Source organism: Halichoerus grypus, chromosome 3 (assembly GCF_964656455.1).
Source record: "Halichoerus grypus chromosome 3, mHalGry1.hap1.1, whole genome shotgun sequence".
NCBI classification, from domain to species: domain Eukaryota; kingdom Metazoa; phylum Chordata; class Mammalia; order Carnivora; family Phocidae; genus Halichoerus; species Halichoerus grypus.
The window spans coordinates 130468551-130483033 of record NC_135714.1 but is presented as its reverse complement, the minus strand read 5'-3'; the positions used below and the strand labels follow the sequence as shown (position 1 = coordinate 130483033).

General features: G+C 41.7%; 1 protein-coding gene and 1 long non-coding RNA gene across 5 annotated transcripts in view; one reads left to right on the top strand and one right to left on the bottom strand.

Moving 5' to 3' along the window:
* The window catches only part of LOC118535482 (uncharacterized), a 48112-nt gene extending 39693 nt beyond the window's left edge, over positions 1–8419 (bottom strand). The window contains exon 1 of the long non-coding RNA XR_004917213.2: positions 8168–8419. This is a non-coding gene — a long non-coding RNA (uncharacterized LOC118535482). The remainder of the gene's footprint in view (positions 1–8167) is intronic.
* A 185-nt stretch (positions 8420–8604) lies between these two features.
* FBXW7 (F-box and WD repeat domain containing 7) overlaps positions 8605–14483 on the top strand; it is a 218356-nt gene continuing 212477 nt past the window's right edge. For 3 of the 4 annotated variants that reach the window (XM_036091354.2, XM_036091283.2, XM_078069312.1), the window contains exon 1: positions 8609–9720. The gene's annotated coding sequence lies outside the window, so the exon portion shown is untranslated. Of the gene's footprint in view, positions 9721–14483 lie in introns of all 4 variants that reach the window. The other variant, XM_036091576.2, reaches the window with a different exon arrangement.

The following is a 14483-nucleotide window of genomic DNA, read 5'->3' as shown; positions in this document are numbered from 1 at the left end:
AGGGCGCTCACCCAACCATGCTGGCACCCTGGTCTCAGACTTCCAGCCTCCAGAACTGTAAATTCCTGTGGTTTATGAGCCACCCAATCGATGGTTTCTTGTTATAGCAGACAGGACAGACTAAGACAAAGCGTGTCAGACACTGCTAATTTCCTACTCCTTATCTGTTCTTCCCACTTTCCTTATTAATGGAATTCCAACCTCACTTTGGGCCACAATGCCCAGCAAAAAGACTTCTCAGCCTTCTTTAGATCTAGGCATGGGCCCAAGATACCCTTCTATCAGTCAGACCTAAACGGGAATGTGCTGGAAACATTGGGGAAAGAATCAGTGTTTCCTCAAACAGGCACCACCCTTTCCTCTTCCTTCCAGTCTGCAATTTAAATGTGACTCCTGAGGAATGGCTGCCCGCCCATTTGTGACTCATTAGACCACAGGCTTGATGATAAAAGTCAGTGTGGCAAGGATGGCCATGAAAGAAAAGCAGCCTGGGTACCTGATGGTATTATGAGCTGCTATGCCAATCTTGGATTCCCGACCAGAGGATTTCTCACGAAGGGAAACAATGAATCCTCTCAATGTTTATGCCACTTGGGTTTTCTGTTATTTGCATCCGTGTACATTATTAATAATGGGTTTGAAGGGCTTTTTCGTGAGAGGTGGAGACCCAAGAGAGCTGAATGATTTGCTCAATGAAATAAAAGGAATCTTGGATTTAAGGAGATTGTTCTGAAGGGATGTGAGGAGAATGTGGGGGTTAGAGTAGCAAATATAGGGTGATGGGAAGAGACCTAAGGAAAGACATACTCAGTGAAAGAAATCCTTCAGGTTGCAGTTGGCCAACAGTTTTAGGAAAAGTTATATCTGACATTGATTTTGAAGTTGTTTCATGTAGTATAAGTTGGTTCTTATACTATGATAACCACTTGTTACCTCTCAACCTAAAAGTCCACTACATAGAACAGTCTCATGTTGAGGAATTTAAATAGTAGTGTCCAGCGCGGGGCACAGCCTTGAAATAACTTGAACAAGCCAGCTACAGTGGAGAGAGCTGGCTCTGAACTTTTCATAGCATATAAGATGGTAGGCCATGACATTTTATTTGGTTATTAAAAGAGATGTCAACCCTGGAATAAAAGGCTGAAAAAACTAAGGATTTCTTCATCTTTTAAATGGCAGCCCATTTGTTGAAAAGGCAGCCTTAAACAAATACCTGAAGGGTAGTGGTGTTCTGATATGTGGTACTTCTTTCACGGAAGAATCAATCCCTAGAGTTTTTGTTTTCTTTTCTCTAAAAGTTCTTTTATAGTTTGGATTGGAACTCAGAACTCATGTTTCTATAAAAACAGTTGAACAAAGTGGGGGGGGGGTTGCATTCTTATGTCAGGTCGCAAAAGCTTATATAACCCAACCTCGCTGGACCAGAATATTAACACAATGACTTGCTATTCTTTATGTTTCTAAATGCAAACTTGGTATTAAACTCAGAAACTTAATACAACTTTACATTCTGCTCAGTTCACTGTCTGATTGAGGTCAGATAGAACTCCTCTACGCGGTAACTAAACAATCTGAACTCCTGTGATACATGTGATCCGGTATCTTAACATCCTTTGCTTTTAAGCGTTGTAGACAAGGGAGAAATCACAAGCTGATTGTCTCACAGGAGACTTTAGAATCAAGCCTGGGAATGACCCACTTTACTTTTGCCCACATCTCCTGGCCAGACCAATTACATGGCCCCAGCCTAATAGCAAGGGAAACTGGGAAACAGAGTCTTCCTATGTGGTAGGGCGAGGAATAAGGAATGTGGGCATCTTGCACTGATGTTGCAGAGTTTTGTGAAGATTGAACAACTGCACATTCTGAGCTCTTGACAAATGTTATGCCCCTTTCTTCCTTTGGAATCAGCTGGGTAATACTCGTGGTGGTGGGTTCTGATGCTAAGGACTCCTAGTGAAAGGGTTTTGGTAAAGGAAATCAGGTGCAGATTCTGGGAGAGCTAAGAAGAGGTTATGGTAGCCTGAAAGGTGGGTAGAGAATAAGAGACGATAAGAACTGTGCAGTTAGATGCTCTGGAAGGGGTTTCTAGAAAGTTAAGACAGATTCAAGGAGAGGGAAAAGGGGTAATAAGGGTTCTGGACGGGAGAAAAATCAGAGCTTTCCAGGAAAAGCATGGTGGGGCAAAGGTGGAAGGAAGCAGTGTCTAAGAAAATGTTATAGGTTATTTTCAGAAAATAGGGGAATGCTCAGTATCTCAGTGAGTTCCCCATTTATTAAAGCTGCACTAAGTGATGTCAAAGGTGAGTGAAAAGCTGCTGAATAAAGGGAGACCATCCTCTACTAAAAATATATAATGCTCTTAAACTTAAAATATAACATTGTTAAAGAGAGAAATGACATAATGTAAAACAATTATTTCCAAGTATTATTGGAGAGTCCAGTTTTTAGTTTCTCTAAAAATATTTACATTTAAATATGACTGAAGAATGCAATGTGTGAAACTTGATTGGATCCAGGTTGGGGGAGGGCAGAAGCTATGAAAAATATTATACTTGAAATTTGCTAAGAGAGATCTGAAATGTTTAAGTGTCGTCACACACACACAAAGGTAACTATATGAGGTGATGGATGTGTTAACTAACCTTATTGTGGTAATCATTGCACTATAAGTATGTCCATCAAATCATCACATTGTACACCTTAACCTTATACAGTGTTATTTGTCAAGTATAGCCCAAAAAACTGGAAAAACTATTTGGGACAATTAGGGAAATCTAAATATGAATCATATATTTAGATATAGATTTTTGTTAATTTTCTTAGGTCAGATTAAAGATTGAGGTTAGGTATATCCTTTTGCTTAGGTGATCGCTGCTGAAGTACTTGGAGAGAAGCCACATGATGCCTGCAACTTAGTTTCAAATGGTTCAGGAAAAAGTGCTTAAAGCAAATATAGCAAAATGTTAACAATGACTGAATCTAGGTAAATAAACATGCATTATAGTACTTTTCAGTGTTTATTTTAAAAAAATAGTCATAATGAAATGCTGAAAAATGACAGTAAGATTGAAGGTTCTAGCATATGATCATTTATTTGCTTACCAAGAGAATAAAAGTAGTCACCCATTTACTTATAGACCATCAGATGGTAATATAGATCGAATAGTTTTAGATGGTAGTGACTGGAGTCGAGTATCAAACCCAGCACATACTAGGGAGTAGACTGTGGGCTCTATGAAGCTAGGGATTAGGTCTGTTTCACCATTATATGTTCAGCACTTGGTTAAGTGCTAGGAAGTAGTAGGTGATAAATTTTTGTTCACTGAATTGTGAAGTAAATGTGAAAAGTCTATGCTTATGACAGATGTTCTAACACTTTCATACTTTCTATATATCCCTGCATTTTGGAAGTTATGGTAAAAATAGACAATATTTATGTATCTGGTACCTTTGGCAACTCCCTACTGTTAATTTGGTAACTCAGCTTTGAATTTCAAGCCAGAAAATTTTAAAGCCTTTGCTCTCCAGGGTTAAGTTACAACCAATCCTACCTTGGTAGGATTTTATTAGATAAAAATACTTTGTGACTATTAATGACAAAACAAAAGGAAGGATTTTTCTGAAACTCCGAGGTTAAACTATCAAAGATTACAAGTGATTTATTTTCTATTAAAACTAGTAGTCATCTATAATTCATTTTTACAGTCAATCTTTTTGCAAGTCCAGTTGATGGTAAAGGCAAATACAGGGGTGATCTCATCAAGCAGTTGATAGGTTTTCTAGGCTGATTTTTTCTCGGATTTACAGATGTCATTATATTCTGAGAGTCAACATTTTTAACAGCATTATGAAATTATTAGGGAGCTGAGCACTAAATACAAGAGTCTTTCCTGAATTATTTGACACCACTAACCATTGCTTTCCTTTGCGTAATAATTTTCTCAGATATTAAGGAAGCATGATGGTTCTCTGAAGAGGCGATGCGGGCTTAGTGAAGGAAAGAGTGGAGAAACCTTGTTTTTTTAAACCAAGTATCCAGGGGCCCCATTGGTTAAACGTCTCCCTTTGGCTCAGGTCATGATCTCTGGGTTCTGGGATCGAGCCCTGCATTGGGTTCCCTGCTCAGCAGGGCATCTGCTTCTCTCTCTCCCTCTGCCCCTCCCCACTGCTCATTCTGTCTCTCAAATAAATAAAATCTTTTAAAAAAGGGTATTAAAACAAGTATCCATGTAATCCCTTTTTAGAAATTATAATAATCTTTAAAAATTGTATTTATTTATTTTTATTTCTATCACACTTAATCTGCTCCTAAAGCTGTTAGGCTTAAAATGATAGAATAAGAGGTTTGCCATGTGGTAGTGAACAATATTCTATAGACCACTGGAATTAATTTATTTACTGCTCCAGAAGACTGAGTCAGTGTGATATAATGGCAAGCACACTTATTGGAAGACTTGGGGTGGAGTCCAGGCATCCTCTTTACTTGCTTTTTTTGACCCTACGTAAAATAATTTCTCTGGGTCTCATCTTAAGATGAGAAATCAGAAAATATCACTGATTCTACACAAAGAACTGACAGATATGGAAATGATAAAGACGACCAAAGAGAATATGTTGGGGAAATTTGCCAGGTAGCAACATGTATGGTGTGTATTTGATATTACTGAGTGAAATTAAAAAACAAAGAAACCCCAACAAACCATTATTTTAGCAGGGACTTCAGAAATAAAGAGAAAGTCACTGTGACTTTTATAAAATGAATGAAACTGGGAAATGAAAAAAAACAAACAAACCCTGTGCTGGGGAAATACTTTGTTACATAGTTGCCTATAATACACAAAGTAACAAAGAACAGAAATGAGTTACATAGATTCAAGAGAATAAAAATCTCTTTTACATACCTGAGGGAAACAAAATCAGAACAAAAACCAAAACCGCCATGAGAAACTCCAGCATTGAAAGTTGAAAGCATGGGATTATTTTGGAAGGTAAAAAATAAAATAAAATATAGTCTTGTCCTTTTTTTTCTTAAGGTTTTATTTATTTGTGTGAGAGAGAGAGAGAGTGAGCACAAGCAGGGGGAGCAGCAGAGGGAGATGGAGAAGGGAGCCTGATGTGGGGCTCGATCCCAGGACCCCAGGATCATGACCTGAGCAGAAGGCAGATGCTTAACCAACTGAGCCACCCAGGTGCCCTGAGTCTTGTCCTATATTTAAGAAGTTTAAAATCAAATTCATAGAAGATAATTAAGTAAGCTATATTTTGGAAAGAACTTTTCCCAAATATAATTCATTTGGTAGCATTACCTTACCTAAAATAAATATTTTAAATGTGGACTATAAAAGGATAATGGGAAATCAGGCATGAAAAAGGTAATAACCACTTCACAAGAGGAAATCCGAATGGCTAGTTGATATGTGAAAAGGAATTCAATAACAACATTGCTCAAATCTCAGCAATCAGAGAAATGCAAGTTAAAACCATAATGACATACAACTATACATCCACTAGACTGGCAAAAGGATTGACAATACTGAGAGGGGATGAGGGTGTGGAGCAATGGGGCTCACATACATGGCTGGTGTGAGTATAACCCTCTAGAAACAGCGCCCAGGTATATACCATACAGAAACTGATATAAATGTGATGGAATATACATACGAAGAATATTCACAGCAGTATTTTTAACAGTCCCAAACTGGAAACAATCCAGATGTCCGTCAAAAATAGAACGGTTAAATAAATTATAGCATATTGCTACAATGGAACACTGCAATTAAAATAAACAAATGACAACTATATGAACAACCTGAACAACATACGGATTAAAAACGACGTTGTACGAAAGCAGCAAGCAAACAGATTACACATTATGTTATTCCATTTAATAAAGTTCAACAGAAAGAACAAAACTAAACAACACATTATTTAGGGATGCATGCTTATGAGAAAACAATAGAGAAAAGCAAGGAAATGATTATCACCAAAGTTAGAATAATGGCTAACTCTAAAAGAGAGGGAAAGAGTTGTGCTCAGGAAGGTCACCAGGGGGGCTTCTAGGATGCTGGCAATGTTCTATTTCTTGACCTGGTTGGCCACAGGCAGGTTTCTTTTATAACTACTTATTACACCGAATAACTGCTGTATGCATTTTAATGTATATCTCACAATAAAAATGCTAAAAGTAATTGAAGACTTTTTAGATGGCATTTCTAGAAATTTTACCAGATAATTTAGCTTATGAAATCTTTGACAGTAAAAACCACTGATGTGGGATGATAAAACACTGATTAAATAGTTTCTCATAATAGCTCGCTTTCAAGTGCATGAGAAAAGAACCCTCTACAAATATCCCTTTGTTATATTCTAACATAGCATGCAGATCTTTATCACAAACAAACTGATGAAGCAGGGAAAGAACTGTTACCTGAAATTTCAGATTTTTTGCAATTTTGAACAAACTAGCTGTTTTCTCCTCTGGATTAATAAGAACTAAAGAGACACGCAGACCAAGTTAGAAATGTATGAACTTCCTCCTCTCTAGTTGCCAGTTCCAGCTGTTTCCTCCAGTTTTCGTACTGGGTGGTGATGTGGGTGGATTTTGCCCAGTAAGTTTAGTGCCGCTATTACTTCGTAAGTAGGTGGATGAGGGCTCTCCTGAGTGCTTTCCTCTCAGTACTAAGGTTCTAAGGTGGAGCCACTGACAATGAAAATGGATCAGGCTACTGAAAAACCCCATGTGGTACAGTACACACTTTTCTGGAGGTGTCCTCTGCTGGGTTGCAGAGCTCTGATGTTTGCATTCTTTTTATCCAAAGCACACAGAACTTAAAATCTGAGGTGCTCAGCTTCACAAAATCTCCTAAATCTGGGCATTTTATTCATTCAATTTCCACCAGGAAATTAGGGAGGGGGCAAAACCAAATAGAGATTTTGCTAGCACTTGGGGGCCAGATTCCCTGTGAGTCTTATTTGGAAGTTACATGGTAGGGCATTGATCATGACAAGGCAGTCAAATCCACAGTAGCTTAAGCAGGATAGCTAACCTGGCTCTTGGAACATCGATTCAAGGACACTTCAGCAAGTGCTGCTTTGTGAGTCTCTTCTTGCTTCAGCAACATCCACTTACCACTCCCATCAATTTTTCTGCAGCATTTTAATAAAAATGAGCCCTTGGATTCACCCAGTTAGAAGTTTCCTTAGTCTACTGTTTGCATATGGTGGTGGTAGAAACCCTGAGCTTCCAAAGTCTGCCTATAAAAACTCGCTCCTTATTCCCTGAAGTGGAAAGACTTATAATATCCGTTAATGCTGCTTGGAGAGCAGGTAGGGTGTGCCAGGGTCCAGCGACAAGAACTCTGGAATCTGCTTCCTTTCATCATTGCTGCTGCTTTCATCTCAGTCTCACGCTATTCACCCGGACAGGTTCAAGACAGATTCTGAGGATTCTGATCCTTTCATCTTAAAATTTCTTTTCCTAGAGAACTACACTTTCAACCTCATGAGTTTTTATTTGAATTTACTTTCCAGGATAACATCTGTAGGAAAAGCTGCATAACAGTAATAATATTTATTTTAGAAATGAAATAGTTTTTGAGTCAGGCCTGAAACACAGGCCAACATTTCTTGATGATGGTTATGGACACTTACTACCAACCAAGATCAGCTCTCCAAAGCTTCATACAAGCAAGAATGGTTCCTAAAACTGAGATACTACTAACATCTCCTCCTGAAAAAGTAAAAAATCTTTCCACAATCTCCGGGAGGATGGCTTCCTTCCCTTGTCGCGGCAATTCGCCCCCACTTTACACTAAAGACCCAGGTTGTGACTCCGTACTCAAACCGCACCCCTATTTCCTTTCGTGAGAGTGGGGGGGAATAAGGGATGTATCACCACTCTCATCTTTACAACACTACGTAGCTTACAAAACGCTTGCACTTCCATCAACTCCTCTGAACTCCGCGAGTGCGTCGGAGGGAGGCATTCATTCATTCATCAAACATTTGCTCGGCCCGACCACACGTTATCGGGTGCTAGGCTCGCCCTACACCACGGGAAGGGTGGGGCGCTCGCTCCTTGGAGCAGGTGCAGCAGATCAGGCTGTAGGACAAGTTCTCGCTCAGTCTGGCTTTTCGAAGGCCCATTCGGGGCTAAATGCCTCACCTTCGGGTGGTGCGCGCCCGACCATGGCCGCGCGGCCTGGGCTTTCCTCCTTGCTCCCAAAGGAGCAGTCACCACCTGCCCTGGAGGAAACCGCTACGGAGCGAGCTCTCCCCGCCACCGTCGGGTCAGGGGTAAGATCAGGCGGCAGCTTAGGCTCCACTCGGCTCCTCCCCTTCCTCTCTTCAATTCTGACGCGGCCGTAGAGGCGGCGGCAACGGCGGCTAGTCCCGCGGCCCGAGGCGCACCCACCCGCTCGCGGAGCCCCGACTTCCTCTTCCCCTCTAGCGTCATCAGAGCGCGCCAGAGTCACCCAGGGCGGGGTGGTTAGAAAGGGAAAAAAAGGGCAGCGGAGGAAACGTCCCGGCGGAAAGAAAAGGGAGGGGGTGAGGGGAGCGGTTGCTAGGTGACTTGCGTCATCCGGCGGCGCCGCTTTCCTCCCGCCCCTCTCTGGAGTGAGGCGAGAGCCCCGCACAGAGCGAGCGAGACAGCGAGCTGAGCTCCGGGCGCTACCGCCACCGCAGCGGAGAGCGTGAGAGCGAGGGAGCATCCGAGAGACCCAGCCCCCGTGCACTGGCCACCGCCGAGACCTTCGTCCTGACCTGGACCAGCGGGAGCCGCGGCCACCCCTCTTCTCCCCCCCTCACCTTCCCGGCCGGCAGTGGCTGCTGCACACGCCGGAGCCCGAGCCGGAGCCGGCGGCTGGGGGGCAGGGAGGCGGCTACCTCGGGCCGGGACTAGTCAGCTTCTCCGCGGTGAGAAGACGCTGAGGAGGGGCCGGAGCTTCTGTCTCGTCCCGGAGCGCGGGGCGAGGGACCCCCAACGTGTAGGGAGGGGGTCCCAGCCGCAGCGACACATGCGGGAGCCGGGAGCGGGGGCGGCGCCGAGCGGAGCCGGCCGGGTCCCCCACCACGCCGCTGCCTCGGCCACCCGCCCGGGGCCGTAGCATCTTGCCCCAGAGTGTATGAGCCGGGGACCCAAGCTCAGCAACCACCCCCCGGCCGGGGGGGCGGGGACCCCGATGTGAAGCGGCGGCCCCGGCGGCGGGGAGAGCAGGACCGGCGCCGCCGTCCTTTCCTTACCTTCCCCCCCTCCTCAGCCCCTTCGCGGGGGAGGGGGTCTTCTCCCTTGGCCAGTCGCCGGCCCCCCGGCTCCTCGGCGGAACTCCGGGAGGAGTTCTTAGAGCCCCCTCCCCCGCCCCAGCCCCGAGGGCGGGGGGGACCCGGGGGGCCGGCTGCAGCCTCAGCCCAGAGGAAAACTTTGTAAGTGCAAAATCTGGAGCCTCCCAGACGTGACTGTCCCGGGAGAAGTGGCCCAGGGCGGGCAGAAGACACAGCCTGAAGAGACCCAGGAAGAGGAAAAGAGGAGGTAAGCGGGGCCGCTGCCGCCTCCTCTGCTCCGGCAGCGCGGAAGAGACCCGGGTGACCGCCTGGCTTAGAGACACAAGCACCGCTTCTTCCTCAGTAACGCGCCGGAGCCTTCCGCAGCTGCCGCCTCAGAGCGGAGGAGGAAGGGAACCAACCCACTTTCTCAGCGCCACGGCTCTTCCCTAAAGTGTGAGTGGCCGGGGGAAAGGGAATCGAGGGGTAGAAAGTGGGAGGATACCGGTTCGTCCTCGTGGAGTTCTGCTGATGTTTTGCAGGAGTGTTGGGAGTGTATAGATGAGAGGGTGCATTTTTATTTTTACAGCAGGGAAAAGGTATTGGGTAGTCCTGTGTTTTATAATATTTTAGCTCCTTGTACGTGTAATATGCAAACTCACAGGTTTCTCTTAGAAGAGTTCTGTCTTTATCCAGAGTGGACACTTGCGCCTTTCTGGCCAGTAATTGGCAAAAGGAAATTGAGGAAGCCAAAGCATATGTGCACACAAAGGACATCTCTGTAATACACCTTTTCCTGGTACACCGGGTGTGAAACAGTGCTGTGGTTTTTGTTTCGGGGCAATTCTTATTAGGGTTCTCAAGAGGGAACCTTTTACCCTGTGAACCCCTGAAAGTAAAATTCCTTTCTTATTTTGCAGTCTTCCTTGAGAGATTTTCATTTCAGTACCTGTTGGTACAGGAGTTTTTTACCTTCTTATTTCCTGGGTCCAGTTCCTATGTGCCAGGAGCTATAACAGATTTCAGTTACTCAGGAAATTCTGAGTTCTTACGAATCACGACTTACTTGGGGGAGAGCATCTAGTACTTTAACTAGTTTATAAAAGTTGTTACATTTTTTTCCCTATCCAAATGCTTTTTTTTTTTTTTAATTTTTGAGTAGCATATGTCCTAATTGCTAGCACTTTTTTTATTTGGCAGAATGACTTGAGACTGCTTGTTTGAGTTATCTTTACTTCACTATCAAACGAGGAGAAACTTTTTTGATATTTAATTCTTTGAAGAATGATTTTTAAGGTGAAGTTTATAAAATCTTTGATATGCATTTTAGTTATCCTCTCAAGAGTGCCAAGTTGAGATGCAAGAAAGTAATTACCATTTCATATATTTATATAGACCTTAAGGGTTAAGCATAGAGTGGAATTTTATTTAACAGAACATAGGCAGTACTATACTGAGAATTGTGGCTCCTCCAGGCAACACTGTGGACTCACTCCCTCTGAAGCCACTGCTGAGAGAAGCTTTGTAGTAATGAATGTAAGCCAGGGGTTGTCTGTGCTAACTTCTCCATTCAGGATCGTGATTAAATTTATTTAAAACTTTCTCAAATAGTGTTTTCATCTGTACTTTTTCTCCTTTGAGGTAGTAAGTTCTACAAGTTTATTAGCCCCTGAATTATTTAACATTTTATTTATTTGTCCAAAATCTGTCTCTTTAAAGTTCCAGGACACATCCAGAGTTTTTGTTTTTTGAGAAATGCTAGGACAAGCTGGAGTTCATCTTTTCCTGGTTTTATAGATTTTGATTATTCCTTTTTACCATCATCTTTCCTGACTCTCTGTGTCGGTCTTAGAATGATTACTTTGATCCCTTGATCATTTTACCTCCTCTGGAACTTCTCCAGCTGTTTTGTTTCTTTTTATATATTTGTGCTTGTTAATGCTTTTGTAAGGAACCTTAAGTTCTAATTTAAATGGGTAATGACATGAAAATACTGATTAGTAGATGTGATGTTAGATGTCAAATCAAAAGCAAATGTCTCTGGATCTCTTATCTTTTGAGACCTTGAGGAAGTCATGTATCCCATGTTTTATAAAGATGGGAGAAAGAGAAATCTAGTCTTGGCATAGGCTGTTTTTCAGGGAGGAAGGGAAGACAAACCAGCAAACTATAATTTGAGTGTAGATTTGTACTCTATCAAAGTTGATTACTAACTTTAAGACTTATTTTTATTGCTTTGACTATAAATTGGTTAAAAAGCATGGTAATGTTTTATTGCATGTTTGGGTAGCAAAGAAAGAGCAAAGTATTTGCTGCCCTGCCTTTGAGATGCCTTTACTTACGGCATAGGCAGTGAAACATAAATTGCACAAAATTGTAGGAAAGAGGTATGTATGACACTATATGTCATACTACTATGTTTGGTACCTTATAGATATAAATGTATTTGTATATTTTTTATTAGAGAAGTGTTGGTGTTGGACTGTACAAAACTAATTGGAGTGTCTGAACCAAATCTGGGAAGTAAGGTCTCTTTTGGGAAGAAAGGTATAGGTGGAGGTAAAATGTTTAAGACTTTTGGAACTGGAGGGTGTGAGGGACAAATGTAATTAGGAAGTTAGCTTCATGGGAATATGGATGGAAGTTGTTGAGTAGGCTTGGAGTCAGTTTGCGTTTGTGCAGTTACATGTGTACAGCCCAAAGAAGCAACTGAGAACAATGTTACCGAGAGGGTAGTTTTAGATGATTGAGGAGAAATTGTATTCTAGGTCAGGAGGCATTATACCTGGAGTAGGATTTTGTTTTTCTAGGGAGCCAACATTTTTACACCATGGTCTTCGAAGAGCTGTTCAACTGGAGGAGTGAAAAAGATGCTCCCCATATTTTAGATTGGTGCTAGTGGTTTCTTATAGAAAGTAATTCAGAAATGAGGCAGTGGACTTTGTTTTTGACATTAAATTTTAGGGTAAAAAGTTGGTGCTGATGCAATCTGAAGACAGAAAAATAGTTAAACTAATGCGTGATATGTTGGAAATGTAGAGTTAGGAGTCATTTTCACAGTATTAAGGTTTCTCGAGAGAGCTGACAAGAGAGTAAAGAGCTGAAAAATGTGTCTTTTTACTTTGGGGGAAGGGACTCTTTTAAAGTTAGCAAAGATATGGTAAGAACAAAAAATGGATGAGACTCTCCCTAACAAAATGTTTTAAAAGTGGATTAAGATTTGAAGTTCACAAGGGAGGAACAGTCTTTAAACAGGGCTACCAGTTCGGTCTTAGGACATGTGACTCTATATTTTTGAAGGAGCTAACAAGTTTTTTGTAGAGTATATAGGTCTCTTGAGATTAAGGTCAGAAGAATATATAGGATTTCACTGTTAAGGAACTTATACATAAAAGGACAGATTTGTTTTCATAAAAATTCATGTTTTTAAAGTTTGCCCAGCATTATTATCCTAAGTTTGGTCTTTAACGTGACGAAGTAGAGCTAAAAATAGCTGGCAGAGAAGGCTGCTTCCCCTGTTTGCAGTTGATGTGTGTCTTTGTGTCCCATACAATGGAGGGGATATCCCTGTGTTGGCACAGCAGTGCTGAAAATGGTTTTTTTTAAACCTTTTTATTAAAAAACAAACAAACAAAAAACAACTTGGCATTTAAAAAAATTCAGCTGTCTTTGAAGCATGAGACACTGGAAGACCTTTTTTGTGGTGAAGCCTGCAGCTAATGGGGCTTGCTTTTAATGTTGACTCTAACAAAGATTAAGGATTGTAAGATAAGGAATATATACATATCCACACTTTTTGTGTTCCTTAGCTCATTCAGTTCACCACCTTCCTAGTAGCTTCTTTGGTCTCTTCTTAAGAATTTAATTCAAATGACAGAACTCTGCGGAAGAGATGTTTAGATAGGGAGCTAGATCTCAGGTGATTCTAGGATGAGAGTACGGGACTGGAATATATGCCATATGGGTGCCTTCTCCACCCTCTACTTTCCACAACATATTTTATGCAGGTGAAACCATGTTTAGATGAACTTAAAGGGCAGCCCTTTTGGGTTGACATGATTTACTAGTAAAGGTAGTGGGAAAGGTGTGACTCTGGTAGGAGGGAGTGGTAACCTCATGTGCTTTGCCTTGGCAACTTTGGGATTGATATGGGATGATTAAAGGGCCTTGGGTGTGCATTTGTGTTTTAGCACCAGATGACCCAAAAGCCTACACCTAGGCTGACAGCAGCTCATGTACTTCAGAGATGGTTCTTGGAGATGTCATGTGTTGCCTCTGACATCTCATTGTGTGGAGGAGGTTTTTTTTTTTTTTTTTGGTAAAGGGCCAGTTAGTAAATATTTTAGATTTTGTGGACTACATCTGATGCAACAATTGAATTCTGCTCTTTGTGGTTTGAAAGTAGCCATAGACAGTGTGTAAGCAAATGAGTGTGACTGTGTTCCAGTAAAACCTTATACATTTGACCCTCAAACAACGCAGGGGTTAGGGGTACCAACCCCCTGTGCAGTTGAAAATCCGTGTATGACTTTTGAGTCACCCAAAACTGAACTATTGATAGCCTACTATTGACTGGAAGCTTTACCGATAACATAGTCTAATACATATTTTGTAGGTTATATGTATTATATACCACATTCTTAATAATAAAGTAAGCTAGAGAAAAGAAGATCTTATTAAGAAAATACATTGACAATACTGTATTGTTATTTATTGAAAAAAATTCATGTGTAAGTACAGTTCAAACCCTTGTTATTCAAGGGTCAACTATACATAAACTATGTAGTTTATGGAACCCTCATATAGAAAACTGCCAAGTCGACCCACATACAGTATGAGCTTCATTCCATTACAAAACTTGGACTGGCTGTTTTAGGTTTCTCTGTTCCTTGGGTCCTGTCTTAAAGTGATTCTATATAAAGTCTACAGTTCAAAATACTTTTGTCTCTGGAGTGATGAATACTATGGGAACTTGAGGAACAAGGGGCAGTGCTGTCTATAGCAGCTAAAAAGTAGGGACTACTTGCATTTTTTATTCAGAGATAAATAATTTGCATAAAGTAACATACTGGCTACGCATCATAGCCGAAAGTATCTTTGAAGAATCTTAGGGGTGTAATTTTGAATGGTTCTGAAAACAAATTGTAAATAATTGTAAAGCATTTACTTTACATGTAAAATTATAAGTGTTTATAGTTGGTTTGAGTCAGGTGAAAATA